The sequence below is a fragment of the Poeciliopsis prolifica genome, unplaced genomic scaffold, assembly GCF_027474105.1.
Source record: "Poeciliopsis prolifica strain line A6 unplaced genomic scaffold, Auburn_PproV2 SCAFFOLD163, whole genome shotgun sequence".
Lineage (NCBI taxonomy): Eukaryota > Metazoa > Chordata > Actinopteri > Cyprinodontiformes > Poeciliidae > Poeciliopsis > Poeciliopsis prolifica.
This window is the reverse complement of record NW_026562538.1, coordinates 227,501-242,246: the sequence shown is the minus strand read 5'-3', so window position 1 is coordinate 242,246 and position 14,746 is coordinate 227,501. Positions and strand designations below refer to the sequence as shown.

Here is a 14,746-nt window from a genome sequence, read left to right as displayed (position 1 = left end):
CACACACATTTACACACACATTCACACACATTTACACACACATTCACACACACATTCACACATACACATTCACACATACACATTTACACACACACATTCACACACACATTCACACACACATTCACACACATTTACACACACACTTACACACACACACATTCACACACACACTTACACACACACATTCACACACACATTTACACACACATTCACACACATTTACACACACACACACATTCACACACATTCACACACACACATTTACACACACACACACTTACACACATTTACACACACACATTTACACACACACACATTCACACACATTTACACACATTTACACACACACACTTACACACACACACACATTTACACACACACACATTTACACACACATTCACACACATTTACACACACACACTTACACACACACACACATTTACACACACATTTACACACATTCACACACACATTCACACACATTTACACACATTTACACACACACACTTACACACACACACACATTTACACACACACACATTCACACACACATTCACACACATTTACACACACACACACTTACACACACACACACATTTACACACACACATTTACACACATTTACACACACACCTACACACACACACACATTTACACACACACACTTACACACACATTTACACACACATTTACACACACACACATTTACACACACACACTTACACACACACATTCACACACACACATTTACACACACACACACTTACACACACACACATTCACACACACATTTACACACACACACATTTACACACACATTCACACACACATTCACACACACATTTACACACACATTTACACACACACATTCACACACACACACATTTACACACACACATTTACACACACACACATTTACACACACATTTACACACACACATTTACACACACACATTTACACACACACACATTCACACACACACACATTTACACACACACACACACACACATTTACACACACATACACACATTTACACACACACACACATTTACACACACATTTACACACACACATTTACACACACATTTACACACACATTTACACACACATTTACACACACATTTACACACACACATTTACACACACACACATTTACACACACACACATTCGTGCGCGTTTGTCTACTGATGGTGGGACAAGACAAAAATTTTGGATCAATTTATTTTCAGGGTCTAATTAATGGTCACATTTAATCATCTTCAATTAAAAAATCATTTGCTGTTAAATTATTGCGTAACTAGACATGAACTGCATCAAATATTTATATTTTTTATTCTGTTCTGGTTCTTCAGCCACCAGATTGGAGCAAAAACTCAAATCTCACAAAAAGAACTTGTTCTACTGGATGATTATTTCACTTATAGAGTGAAATAATTTATAATTGGAATTAGTCCTTTTTTATCGATATCTTGCTGAAAAGTTACTGTAAGTTTGTTTTGTCTTATTTTTTTGTTTAATCTACAGAAATACTTGGTGATATTTTGTTTTTGGAAGCCCTGATCATTCCTGCAGCTTCTTTGGAAATGTGAGGACGCTAACATTAGCATTAGCTGGGTAGGATGAGGGGTCAAAAGCAGAAATGACCCCCGAGGGACGATGCTGGTTGTTAGTGGATGTGCATCAAATTTACAGACATATAGAAACGGATGAACACAAAGGTTCCAGCTGGAACTTCCGTACACGAAAAAATTAAAGTGATTCATTAAATTAATTAATCAAAATTAACACGTTTACTTCCGTTCGATTTTCGTTCTTTTTTACAACCCGACCCTAAACCAGGGTGTCCAAAGTGTGGCGCCGGGGCTGTAGTGGGTCAATGATACGAATTTGATCAAACATTTTTACTGAATTAATTATACAATAAAACATTTTGCTACAACACAAGGTTTTTGTCTTTAAATAATCAGGCTTTTCACAGTCTCTTGCACAGACCTGGTCCATGCTGTGACTTTCATTCAAAAGAGAACGTTGCTGCACCCAAATCTAGTTCCAAAGAAAGAGTGACCTAAATCCTGATTCTGCTGGTCAGAATTGACTAGACTCCATTTCGGTTGTTTAAACAAGGCAATAAGTTTTGGATCTACAATAATTTATCCTTTTCAAGCAACAAATATGATTATTGCGTTTGTTTAAAGTACTGGATTTTGTTTTGAGGAGGTAAAATAAAAATGTTTGACTCGGTGCAATGAAAAGTTTGGACATGATGCGCTGCAGCGGATCATAACCCAAACAGCATTTGATTCCTGGGCCAGGAAGCAGCAGAGTTTACTCACAAGGTGAGAAATGCCAAAACACACAAAACAAAGTTCTGAAACCAGTCTGGTTCTGGTTCTGCTGGGAGCTTCTCCCAGGTATAATAGTTGTTTTTCTCCACTGTCACCTTGTGCTTGCGCTGCAGCTGGTTCCACCAGCTGGAAAAAGCTTGATGGCTGTTTTTCATGTTGACCTGGAGCGACACCAGGTGATTTCATCCCGCTGCCCTGTGATTGGCTGCAGAGGCTCCAGGTGTCTGCAGGTCGCCTCTGATTCAAACCGCTGTTGCCGTGGAGATAAAGTTCAGACCCATTTAGCTCGTTTTGTGTCAATAATTCCTTAATACTGATGAAAAGGGCGTGTTATTTCACTTACAAGACATTTCCCAGGTTTTCAGCTGAACAATCTGCAGGTGGAACAAAGAATTATTAACTGAAAACAGTTGCTCAGTCACTTTCTTTTGTCCAATTTCAAGTGTACAAAATTCTTTGCTTTAGAAACTAGACCATAATTGCCCTGCAACAGGCTGGCCTCTCGATACCTGAGCGGCAGCAGCTCCTCCAGACCCCACTGGGAAAAGGGATGGATGGACGAGATCTTCATTTTTTAAGTTACATTTTGAGTTTTTGCAGTGCTGAAGGTCTGAGCAGGTACACTGCAAAAACACAACATTTAACCAAGTATGTATGGTCTAGTTTTTAGTACAGATATTTTAGTACATGTGAAATAAGACCAAATACATGGAAAGTTTTAGTGTGTTTTTAGGATTGATAAAATATTGCTGAAAACATTGAAATAATCTGCTAGAGGAACTACAACTTTCTCATCAATATTATTAGAACAAGCAAAGTGAAACTTACTTTCTGTAAGTTAGTTTTGTCTGATTTAAAAGGCAATAAGATTTTTGAAGTTGAAAAATTTCTGAGACAGAAATCCTTGGTCAGATTTAGGTTTTGCAGTGCAGCTCCATGTTTCCTCTCCGGTCCTCCAGGCGTCCCGTCTCCTTCATTGGATGAAACCAGTTGGCCTCCCAGTTCCTCCAGTATATCCCAGAGCCGTGGATGAAGGGAAACTCGGACCTGCTGGGATGAAGAATCCCGGCTCCATCTTGGTTGGAGGAGATATGAGGAACCTTCTGCTCTCTGGCTTCCTGTCTGCTGGGATTACCGTAATCCCACTTTAACTCCTCACAGCTGAGAGTCAGACAGGAACAGGTGGCTGCTCCTCCTCCTCACTCTCTCCTTGCTCAGTCCGGCTGATCTCTGCTCTGCTGCCGGTTGGGATGAAGTTCAGTGGTCCGCCTGACTCGCTGGTGGGCTAACCGAACCCAGCGCTCCGTCTGTCTGGCTGCAGATCAGGAAGGATCAGAGAAGGAGCGTCGCTCCTGCTGGGAATAATGGGAGCTTCTTATGGGAAGAAGGTGAGTGCTGCTCCAGATTCTCTGTGTGTTTACCATGAAAACCAGCCGGCGGCTCTGAAACCCTCCATGATCCAGTTTTAAGTAAATACTGAACCTGAACAAAGCGCTGAACTTTGGCTCTGCAGGTGGATCTCGGCTCAGAGCAGGAATCTGATTAATGATCCGTCAGTTTCTGCTGCTTACAGGATCAGGAATCTGAGGGCCAGTCTGCTGGAACGGAGCTCATAATCAGGTTATTTCTGCATGAAGTCAGCTGAATCTGGGCCGACCCGAACGCGGTTCTGTCTGGGTTCTGTGGGCAAGAATACAACGTTCTGCTGGTTAAACAGGACAAAAAAATGACAATATTTCCCATCATTCTCTGAAACATATCTAGAGCAGTTAATTATGACTAATTGATTATTGGGATAGTCATCAACTAGTTTAGTAATCGATTAATCGTTAACTAGATAATAAAGACACAACACACAGAGCTGTAATTTATCTAAAACTAAAAATATATGAATATTTTACAATGAGAAAAAAATAATATTGGTAAATATATCCAACTCAAAACTTGTCACTGGCAGGGTTGTCATTTTCTGTAAAATCATCTCTTATTAAGCACCAATTATTACTTAAAAAATCTAAATATTAATCACCAGATCAACTCTACACTATTGATTTTGAGATAATAATATTAAAAATACTTTTTTTAGCTCCAGATGCTACAAATAATCAAAGGAATGTGATGTTGCATCATTAAATGTTTATTTTCTTGTATAAAAAAAGAAAATGAATTCTGTAGTTCTAATACTGTATCAAATAAACTGAAAGAAAAAACAGGAGTGCCAATTTTTTATCCAATTAATTATCAGAATGAGCTATCGATTTGGCGATTAATCAATTATTCTGCCAATTAATCGTCAGATTAACTGAAACAATCATTAGCTGCAGGCCAAACCGTGTGGCTGGATTTGGGTCTGACTCTCTGGTTGCTCTTCATCGGCCTCCCAGTTCTCCCAGTTCTCCACTGGGACTCGAACCAGCAGCCTAAGAGCCAAGCTCTCTGGTGGCTCAGAGGGACGAAACGCTGGCTAATGCAGATTACATGGACCAATCAGAACCACCCAGCAGCTTCCTAAAGGCTCTGCTTTGTTCTACTGGTATTTATGGTTCTACTGGTTCTGCTGGGCCGTCCGTAGCAGAACCACCGGCAGAGGACGCCAGTCTGCCTGCGCTCCAGTAGCAGAACTTGGGCCGCCGCTCTGCTCAGAAACTCGACCCGGACCAAATATGTGAGGTATGAGGAGCGACGCACCTGTCCAGCTGGGAGCAGTTGTTGCCAAGGGAACCAACAGCTGACAGCAGAGGTGGAGCGGCTGGGGATCATGGAGTGGTCTGCAGGAATGTTCCAGGGTCAAAGGTCAAAGAGAGGAAAAACAGACTGATTTATACAGGTAAACGCCAGAGTCAGGAAATACAGGTAACTACAGGAAGATACATGTAACTACAGGAAGATACAGGTAACTACAGGAAGATACAGGTAACTACAGGAAGATTCATGTAACTACAGGAAGATACATGTAACTACAGGAAGATACATGTAACTACAGGAAGATTCATGTAACTACAGGAAGATACAGGTAACTACAGGAAGATACATGTAACTACAGGAAGATACATGTAACTACAGGAAGATTCATGTAACTACAGGAAGATACAGGTAACTACAGGAAGATTCATGTAACTACAGGAAGATACAGGTAACTACAGGAAGATACAGGTAACTACAGGAAGATACAGGTAACTACAGGAAGATACAGGTAACTACAGGAAGATACAGGTAACTACAGGAAGATACATGTAACTACAGGAAGATACATGTAACTACAGGAAGATACATGTAACTACAGGAAGATACATGTAACTACACGAAGATACAGGTAACTACAGGAAGATACAGGTAACTACAGGAAGATTCATGTAACTACAGGAAGATTCATGTAACTACAGGAAGATACAGGTAACTACAGGAAGATTCATGTAACTACAGGAAGATACAGGTAACTACAGGAAGATACAGGTAACTACAGGAAGATACAGGTAACTACAGGAAGATACACGTAACTACAGGAAGATACATGTAACTACAGGAAGATACATGTAACTACAGGAAGATACATGTAACTACACGAAGATACAGGTAACTACAGGAAGATACAGGTAACTACAGGAAGATTCATGTAACTACAGGAAGATTCATGTAACTACAGGTAACTACAGGAAGATACAGGTAACTACAGGAAGATACAGGTAACTACAGGAAGATATAGGTAACTACAGGAAGATACACGTAACTACAGGAAGATACATGTAACTACAGGAAGATACATGTAACTACATGAAGATACAGGTAACTACAGGAAGATACATGTAACTACAGGAAGATACAGGTAACTACAGGAAGATACATGTAACTACAGGAAGATTCATGTAAATACAGGAAGATACAGGTAACTACAGGAAGATACAGGTAACTACAGGAAGATACAGGTAACTACAGGAAGATACACGTAACTACAGGAAGATACAGGTAACTACAGGAAGATACAGGTAACTACAGGAAGATACAGGTAACTACAGGAAGATACATGTAACTACAGGAAGATACAAGTAACTACAGGAAGATACAGGTAACTACAGGAAGATACAGGTAACTACAGGAAGATACAGGTAACTACAGGAAGATACATGTAACTACAGGAAGATACATGTAACTACACGAAGATACAGGTAACTACAGGAAGATACATGTAACTACAGGAAGATACAGGTAACTACAGGAAGATACATGTAACTACAGGAAGATTCATGTAACTACAGGAAGATACAGGTAACTACACGAAGATACAGGTAACTACAGGAAGATACAGGTAACTACAGGAAGATACAGGTAACTACAGGAAGATACACGTAACTACAGGAAGATACAGGTAACTACAGGAAGATACAGGTAACTACACGAAGATACAGGTAACTACAGGAAGATACATGTAACTACAGGAAGATACAAGTAACTACAGGAAGATACAGGTAACTACAGGAAGATACAGGTAACTACAGGAAGATACACGTAACTACAGGAAGATTCATGTAACTACAGGAAGATACAGGTAACTACACGAAGATACAGGTAACTACAGGAAGATACAGGTAACTACAGGAAGATACAGGTAACTACAGGAAGATACACGTAACTACAGGAAGATACAGGTAACTACAGGAAGATACAGGTAACTACAGGAAGATACAGGTAACTACAGGAAGATACAGGTAACTACACGAAGATACAGGTAACTACAGGAAGATACACGTAACTACAGGAAGATACAGGTAACTACAGGAAGATACACGTAACTACAGGAAGATACAGGTAACTACAGGAAGATACATGTAACTACAGGAAGATACACGTAACTACAGGAAGATACAGGTAACTACAGGAAGATACATGTAACTACAGGAAGATACAGGTAACTACAGGAAGATACACGTAACTACAGGAAGATACATGTAACTACAGGAAGATTCATGTAACTACAGGAAGATACAGATAACTACACGAAGATACAGGTAACTACAGGAAGATACAGGTAACTACAGGAAGATACAGGTAACTACAGGAAGATACACGTAACTACAGGAAGATACAGGTAACTACAGGAAGATACAGGTAACTACACGAAGATACAGGTAACTACAGGAAGATACACGTAACTACAGGAAGATACAGGTAACTACACGAAGATACAGTTAACTACAGGAAGATACAGGTAACTACAGGAAGATACAGGTAACTACAGGAAGATACACGTAACTACAGGAAGATACATGTAACTACAGGAAGATACAAGTAACTACAGGAAGATACAGGTAACTACAGGAAGATACAGGTAACTACAGGAAGATACACGTAACTACAGGAAGATTCATGTAACTACAGGAAGATACATGTAACTACAGGAAGATACAGGTAACTACAGGAAGATACATGTAACTACAGGAAGATTCATGTAACTACAGGAAGATACAGGTAACTACACGAAGATACAGGTAACTACAGGAAGATACAGGTAACTACAGGAAGATACAGGTAACTACAGGAAGATACACGTAACTACAGGAAGATACAGGTAACTACAGGAAGATACAGGTAACTACACGAAGATACAGGTAACTACAGGAAGATACATGTAACTACAGGAAGATACAAGTAACTACAGGAAGATACATGGAACTACAGGAAGATACATGTAACTACAGGAAGATACAGGTAACTACAGGAAGATACACGTAACTACAGGAAGATTCATGTAACTACAGGAAGATACAGGTAACTACACGAAGATACAGGTAACTACAGGAAGATACAGGTAACTACAGGAAGATACAGGTAACTACAGGAAGATACACGTAACTACAGGAAGATACAGGTAACTACAGGAAGATACAGGTAACTACAGGAAGAAACAGGTAACTACAGGAAGATACAGGTAACTACACGAAGATACAGGTAACTACAGGAAGATACACGTAACTACAGGAAGATACAGGTAACTACAGGAAGATACACGTAACTACAGGAAGATACAGGTAACTACAGGAAGATACATGTAACTACAGGAAGATACACGTAACTACAGGAAGATACAGGTAACTACAGGAAGATACATGTAACTACAGGAAGATACAGGTAACTACAGGAAGATACACGTAACTACAGGAAGATACATGTAACTACAGGAAGATTCATGTAACTACAGGAAGATACAGATAACTACACGAAGATACAGGTAACTACAGGAAGATACAGGTAACTACAGGAAGATACAGGTAACTACAGGAAGATACACGTAACTACAGGAAGATACAGGTAACTACAGGATACAGGTAACTACAGAAGATCAGGTAACTACAGGAAGATACACGTAACTACAGGAAGATACAGGTAACTACAAGATACAGTAACTACAGGAAGATACAGGTAACTACAGGAAGATACAGGTAACTACAGGAAGATACACGTAACTACAGGAAGATACATGGTAACTACAGGAAGATACAAGTAACTACAGGAAGATACAGTAACTACAGGACGTACAGGTAACTACAGGAAGATACACGTAACTACAGGAAGAATTTCATGTAACTACAGGAAGATACAGGTAACTACAGAAGATACAGGTAACTACAGGAGATACAGGTAACTACAGGAAGATACAGGTAACTACAGGAAGATACACGTAACTAAAGGAAGATACAGGTAACTACAGGAAGATACAGGTAACTACAAGATACAGGTAACTACAGGAAGATACATGTAACTACAGGAAGATACATGTAACTACAGGAAGATACAGGTAACTACAGGAAGATACATGTAACTACAGGAAGATACAGGTAACTACAGGAAGATACATGTAACTACAGGAAGATACAGGTAACTACAGGAAGAAACAGGTAACTACAGGAAGATACAGGTAACTACAGGAGGATACAGGTAACTACAGGAAGATACATGTAACTACAGGAAGATACAGGTAACTACAGGAAGATACATGTAACTACAGGAAGATACATGTAACTACAGGAAGATACAGGTAACTACAGAAGATACATGTAACTACAGAAGATACATGTAACTACAGGAAGATCATGTAACTACAGGAAGATACATGTAACTACAGGAAGATACATGTAACTACAGGAAGATACATGTAACTACAGGAAGATACAGGTAACTACAGAAGATACATGTAACTACAGGAAGATACATGTAACTACAGGAAGATACAGGTAACTACAGGAAGATAACAGGTAACTACACGAAGATACAGGTAACTACAGGAAGAACAGTAACTACAGGAAGATACATGTACTACAGGAATATACAGGAACTACAGGAAGATACATGTAACTACGGAAGATACAGGTAACTACAGGAAGATACATGTAACTACAGGAAGATACAGGTAACTACAGGAAGATACATGTAACTACAGGAAGATACAGGTAACTACAGGAAAAACATAACTACAGGAAGATACAGGTAACTACAGGAAGATACATGGAACTACAGGAAGATACAGGTAACTACAGGAAGATACATGTAACTACAGGAAGATACAGGTAACTACAAGATACATGTAACTACAGGAAGATACAGGTAACTACAGGAAGATACATGTAACTACAGGAAGATACATGTAACTACAGGAAGATACAGGTAACTACAGGAAGATACATGTAACTACAGGAAGATACAGGTAACTACAGGAAGATACAGGTAACTACAGGAAGATACATGTAACTACAGGAAGATACAGGTAACTACAGGAAGATACAGGTAACTACAGGAAGATACAGGTAACTACAGGAAGATACATGTAACTACAGGAAGATACAGTTAACTACAGGAAGATACATGTAACTACAGGAAGATACAGGTAACTACAGGAAGATACAGATAACTACAGGAATATACAGGTAACTACAGGAAGATACAGGTAACTACAGGAAGATACAGGTAACTACAGGAAGATACAGGTAACTACAGGAAGATACATGTACTACAGGAAGATACAGTAACTACAGGAAGATACATGTAACTACTGAAGATACAGTAACTACGGAAGATACATGTAACTACAGGAAGATACATGTAACTAAAGGAAGATACAGGTAACTACAGGAAGATAATGTAACTACAGGAAGATACATGTAACTACAGGAAGATTCATGTAACTACAGGAAGATACAGGTAACTACAGGAAGATACAGGTAACTACAGGAAGATACATGTAACTACAGGAATACATGTAACTACAGGAAGATCATGTAACTACAGGAAGATACAGGTAACTACAGGAAGATACATGTAACTACAGTAGTGCTTCTCAAATAGTGGGGCGGGCCCCCTTTGGGGGGCGCGGTGCGATACCTGGGGGGGGCGTGTGATCCTGGGGAAGAGGCTTTTTTTTGGCCATACTAGTATAAAGTGTAATTGCGCACAGTAGGCGGCAGTGGCGCTCTCATTGTTACTTCTGTCACGTTTGCGACAGTGCAACATTTTACGACTTACAAGACAACAGGTTTGCCTTGGTTAGCAGTGTTAAGTCAACAAAAAGCTCCGACTGCGTTCTGTCTATGGCCTCCGTTATTCAACAACCCTCAACATGAAAAAGTTTTTCACAGGGATGAAAAGAAAAGCGGAGAGAGACAAAGATAATGAGACAACAGAAAGTCAACCGAAAGCTAAGAAGAGGAAATACGACGAAGCGTATTTAGCTTGGCTTCACTGTGACTACAGTTGGAGAGAGGAAAGACCGGTGTTTTGCTGTGTCCAAAAATGCTCGCAGCGGACAGCATGAAGCCAAATAAATTAGCGCGTCACTTAAATACGTTACATCCCAATCACGCCGATAAGCCGTAGAGTTTTTTCAGCGAAAAAAATGTTAATAAGGAAAAAATGTTATGCAGAGATGGATAGTCACGGTGGGGATTGGAGGGCACGAATAGTTTTCTTCTTGCTAGGGGGGGCGTAACGGAAAATAATTGAGAAGCACTGAACTACAGGAAGATTCACGTAACTACAGGAAGATACATGTAACTACAGGTAACTATACGTAACTACAGGAAGATACAGGTAACTACAGGAAGATACAGGTAACTACAGGAAGATACAGGTAACTACAGGAAGAAACAGGTAACTACAGGAAGATACAGGTAACTACAGGAAGATACAGGTAACTACAGGAAGATACAGGTAACTACAGGAAGAAACAGGTAACTACAGGAAGATACAGGTAACTACAGGTAACTATACGTAACTACAGGAAGATACAGGTAACTACAGGAAGATACAGGTAACTACAGGAAGATACAGGTAACTACAGGAAGAAACAGGTAACTACAGGAAGATACAGGTAACTACAGGAAGATACAGGTAACTACAGGAAGATACATGTAACTACAGGAAGATACAGGTAACTACAGGAAGATACAGGTAACTACAGGAAGATACAGGTAACTACAGGAAGATACAGGTAACTACAGGAAGATACAGGTAACTACAGGAATATACATGTAACTACAGGTAACTATACGTAACTACAGGAAGATACAGGTAACTACAGGAAGATACAGGTAACTACAGGAAGAAACAGGTAACTACAGGTAACTATACGTAACTACAGGAAGATACAGGTAACTACAGGAAGAAACAGGTAACTACAGGAAGATACATGTAACTACAGGAAGATACAGGTAACTACAGGAGGATACAGGTAACTACAGGAAGATACACGTAACTACAGGAAGATACAGGTAACTACAGGAAGATTCATGTAACTACAGGAAGATACATGTAACTACAGGAAGATTCATGTAACTACAGGAAGATACAGGTAACTACACGAAGATACAGGTAACTACAGGAAGATACAGGTAACTACAGGAAGATACATGTAACTACAGGAAGATACAGGTAACTACAGGAAGATACAGGTAACTACAGGAAGATACACGTAACTACAGGAAGATACAGGTAACTACACGAAGATACAGGTAACTACAGGAAGATACATGTAACTACAGGAAACAGGTAACTACAGGAAGATACAGGTAACTACAGGAAGATACATGTAACTACAGGAAGATACATGTAACTACAGGAAGATACAGGTAACTACAGGAAGATACATGTAACTACAGGAAGATACAGGTAACTACAGGAAGATACAGGTAACTACAGGAAGATACACGTAACTACAGGAAGATACAGGTAACTACACGAAGATACAGGTAACTACAGGAAGATACATGTAACTACAGGAAGATACAGGTAACTACAGGAAGATACAGGTAACTACAGGAAGATACACGTAACTACAGGAAGATACAGGTAACTACAGGAAGATACAGGTAACTACACGAAGATACAGGTAACTACAGGAAGATACATGTAACTACAGGAAGATACTAGTAACTACAGGAAGATACAGGTAACTACAGGAAGATACAGGTAACTACAGGAAGAAACAGGTAACTACAGGTAACTATACGTAACTACAGGAAGATACAGGTAACTACAGGAAGATACAGGTAACTACAGGAAGATACAGGTAACTACAGGAAGATACATGTAACTACAGGAAGATACAGGTAACTACAGGAAGATACAGGTAACTACAGGAAGAAACAGGTAACTACAGGAAGAAACAGGTAACTACAGGAAGAAACAGGTAACTACAGGTAACTATACGTAACTACAGGAAGATACAGGTAACTACAGGAAGATACACGTAACTACAGGAAGATACAGGTAACTACAGGAAGATACAGGTAACTACACGAAGATACAGGTAACTACAGGAAGATACATGTAACTACAGGAAGATACTAGTAACTACAGGAAGATACAGGTAACTACAGGAAGATACAGGTAACTACAGGAAGAAACAGGTAACTACAGGTAACTATACGTAACTACAGGAAGATACAGGTAACTACAGGAAGATACAGGTAACTACAGGAAGATACAGGTAACTACAGGAAGATACATGTAACTACAGGAAGATACAGGTAACTACAGGAAGATACAGGTAACTACAGGAAGAAACAGGTAACTACAGGAAGAAACAGGTAACTACAGGTAACTATACGTAACTACAGGAAGATACAGGTAACTACAGGAAGAAACAGGTAACTACAGGAAGATACATGTAACTACAGGAAGATACAGGTAACTACAGGAGGATACAGGTAACTACATGTAGCAAGCAACAGGAAGCTGCTCCATCAGGTAGCAGCTGAAATCAATCGTATTTCTGACGTGTTGGGTCTTTTCTTACAGGACTAGAACCTGAAATCCAGAACACAGTCTGTCTGAAGCTGGACTCTTTGTTAGTGCTGAAGAAACAGCAGGTGGCGCTGTGCAAGTCTGTGTTCCTCAATCAAACGATTCCGTTATACTATTAAACTGGACCCAGCCTGGGCCGACACCAGAACAGAGAGGAGCTGAAAGTGATCCACCAATCAGAGCCCAGATGGGAGGAGAAAACGGACTCCAGGTCCGTTTCTCCTCCCATCCTGAGTCGCATGAATGGATCTTTGTTGGTTGCTATAGGAGCAATTTTGATCAGCCAATCAGAGCCCAAATCCTCAGCCACCAATCAGAGCCCAGATCCTCAGCTACCAATCAGAGCCCAGATCCTCAGCTACCAATCAGAGACCAGATCCTCAGCTACCAATCAGAGCCAAGATCCTCAGCCACCAATCAGAGCCCAGATCCTCAGCTACCAATCAGAGCCAAGATCCTCAGCCACCAATCAGAGCCCAGATCCTCAGCGGTCAACAGAACTTTGCGTAACTTTGGACGGGATCTGATCCAGGGTCAGATTGGACCGGGTCACCGGAACTCGCCTCCGGTCTGCAGAAGATTAGGCCGAACTAAAAATACTGAAACAGCCGCGATGGTTAATTAGCGTTTAGAAAGTTACACTGTAAAAACTGAATGGCAAGAATTTGATTTATTTTCACCATATTATTTATGCGTCTATAAATAGTTCCAAACTTAAAACTTAATTCGCAAACAAAATATGTATTATGTAAAATAAAAATGTAGTTGGAAAATTAAATGTTTTGTTTGGAAAAATGTTGTTTGGTACTAAATAGTGAAATAGATATTTAATGTGTAGTTTGCTAACTATCTCAGACTGAAACATTTAGAGCAGAACTAAATATTTAGTTTGGAACATTTCTAAATGTAGTAATAATGGTGAAAACATAACTCACATTTTTTGTTTGCAGTGAAATAAATCAATTATTATTACTGTAGATTTTCACTGTGTTACTGTACAAACAGCAGCCCATACTGGTGACTGAGAGGAGAAGAGGTCCGGTTCTGGTACCTCAGAATCTGACCCGATCCAGTGGTGGTTCTGATCCATTCTACAGGTTCGGTTCCAGT

The 14,746-nt window shown here is 39.8% G+C and overlaps 1 long non-coding RNA gene and 1 pseudogene across 1 annotated transcript; one reads left to right on the top strand and one right to left on the bottom strand.

The window, feature by feature from the left end:
• Positions 1 to 2,938: 2,938 nt before the first annotated feature.
• Positions 2,939 to 5,164, bottom strand: LOC129356289 (uncharacterized). Its single transcript, XR_008605389.1, has 3 exons — positions 5,036 to 5,164; positions 3,176 to 4,027; positions 2,939 to 2,970 (listed from the first exon to the last, which is right to left on the bottom strand). It is a non-coding gene; the product is annotated as an uncharacterized LOC129356289 (long non-coding RNA).
• An 8,659-nt stretch (positions 5,165 to 13,823) lies between these two features.
• The window catches only part of LOC129356288 (uncharacterized), a 15,243-nt pseudogene continuing 14,320 nt past the window's right edge, over positions 13,824 to 14,746 (top strand).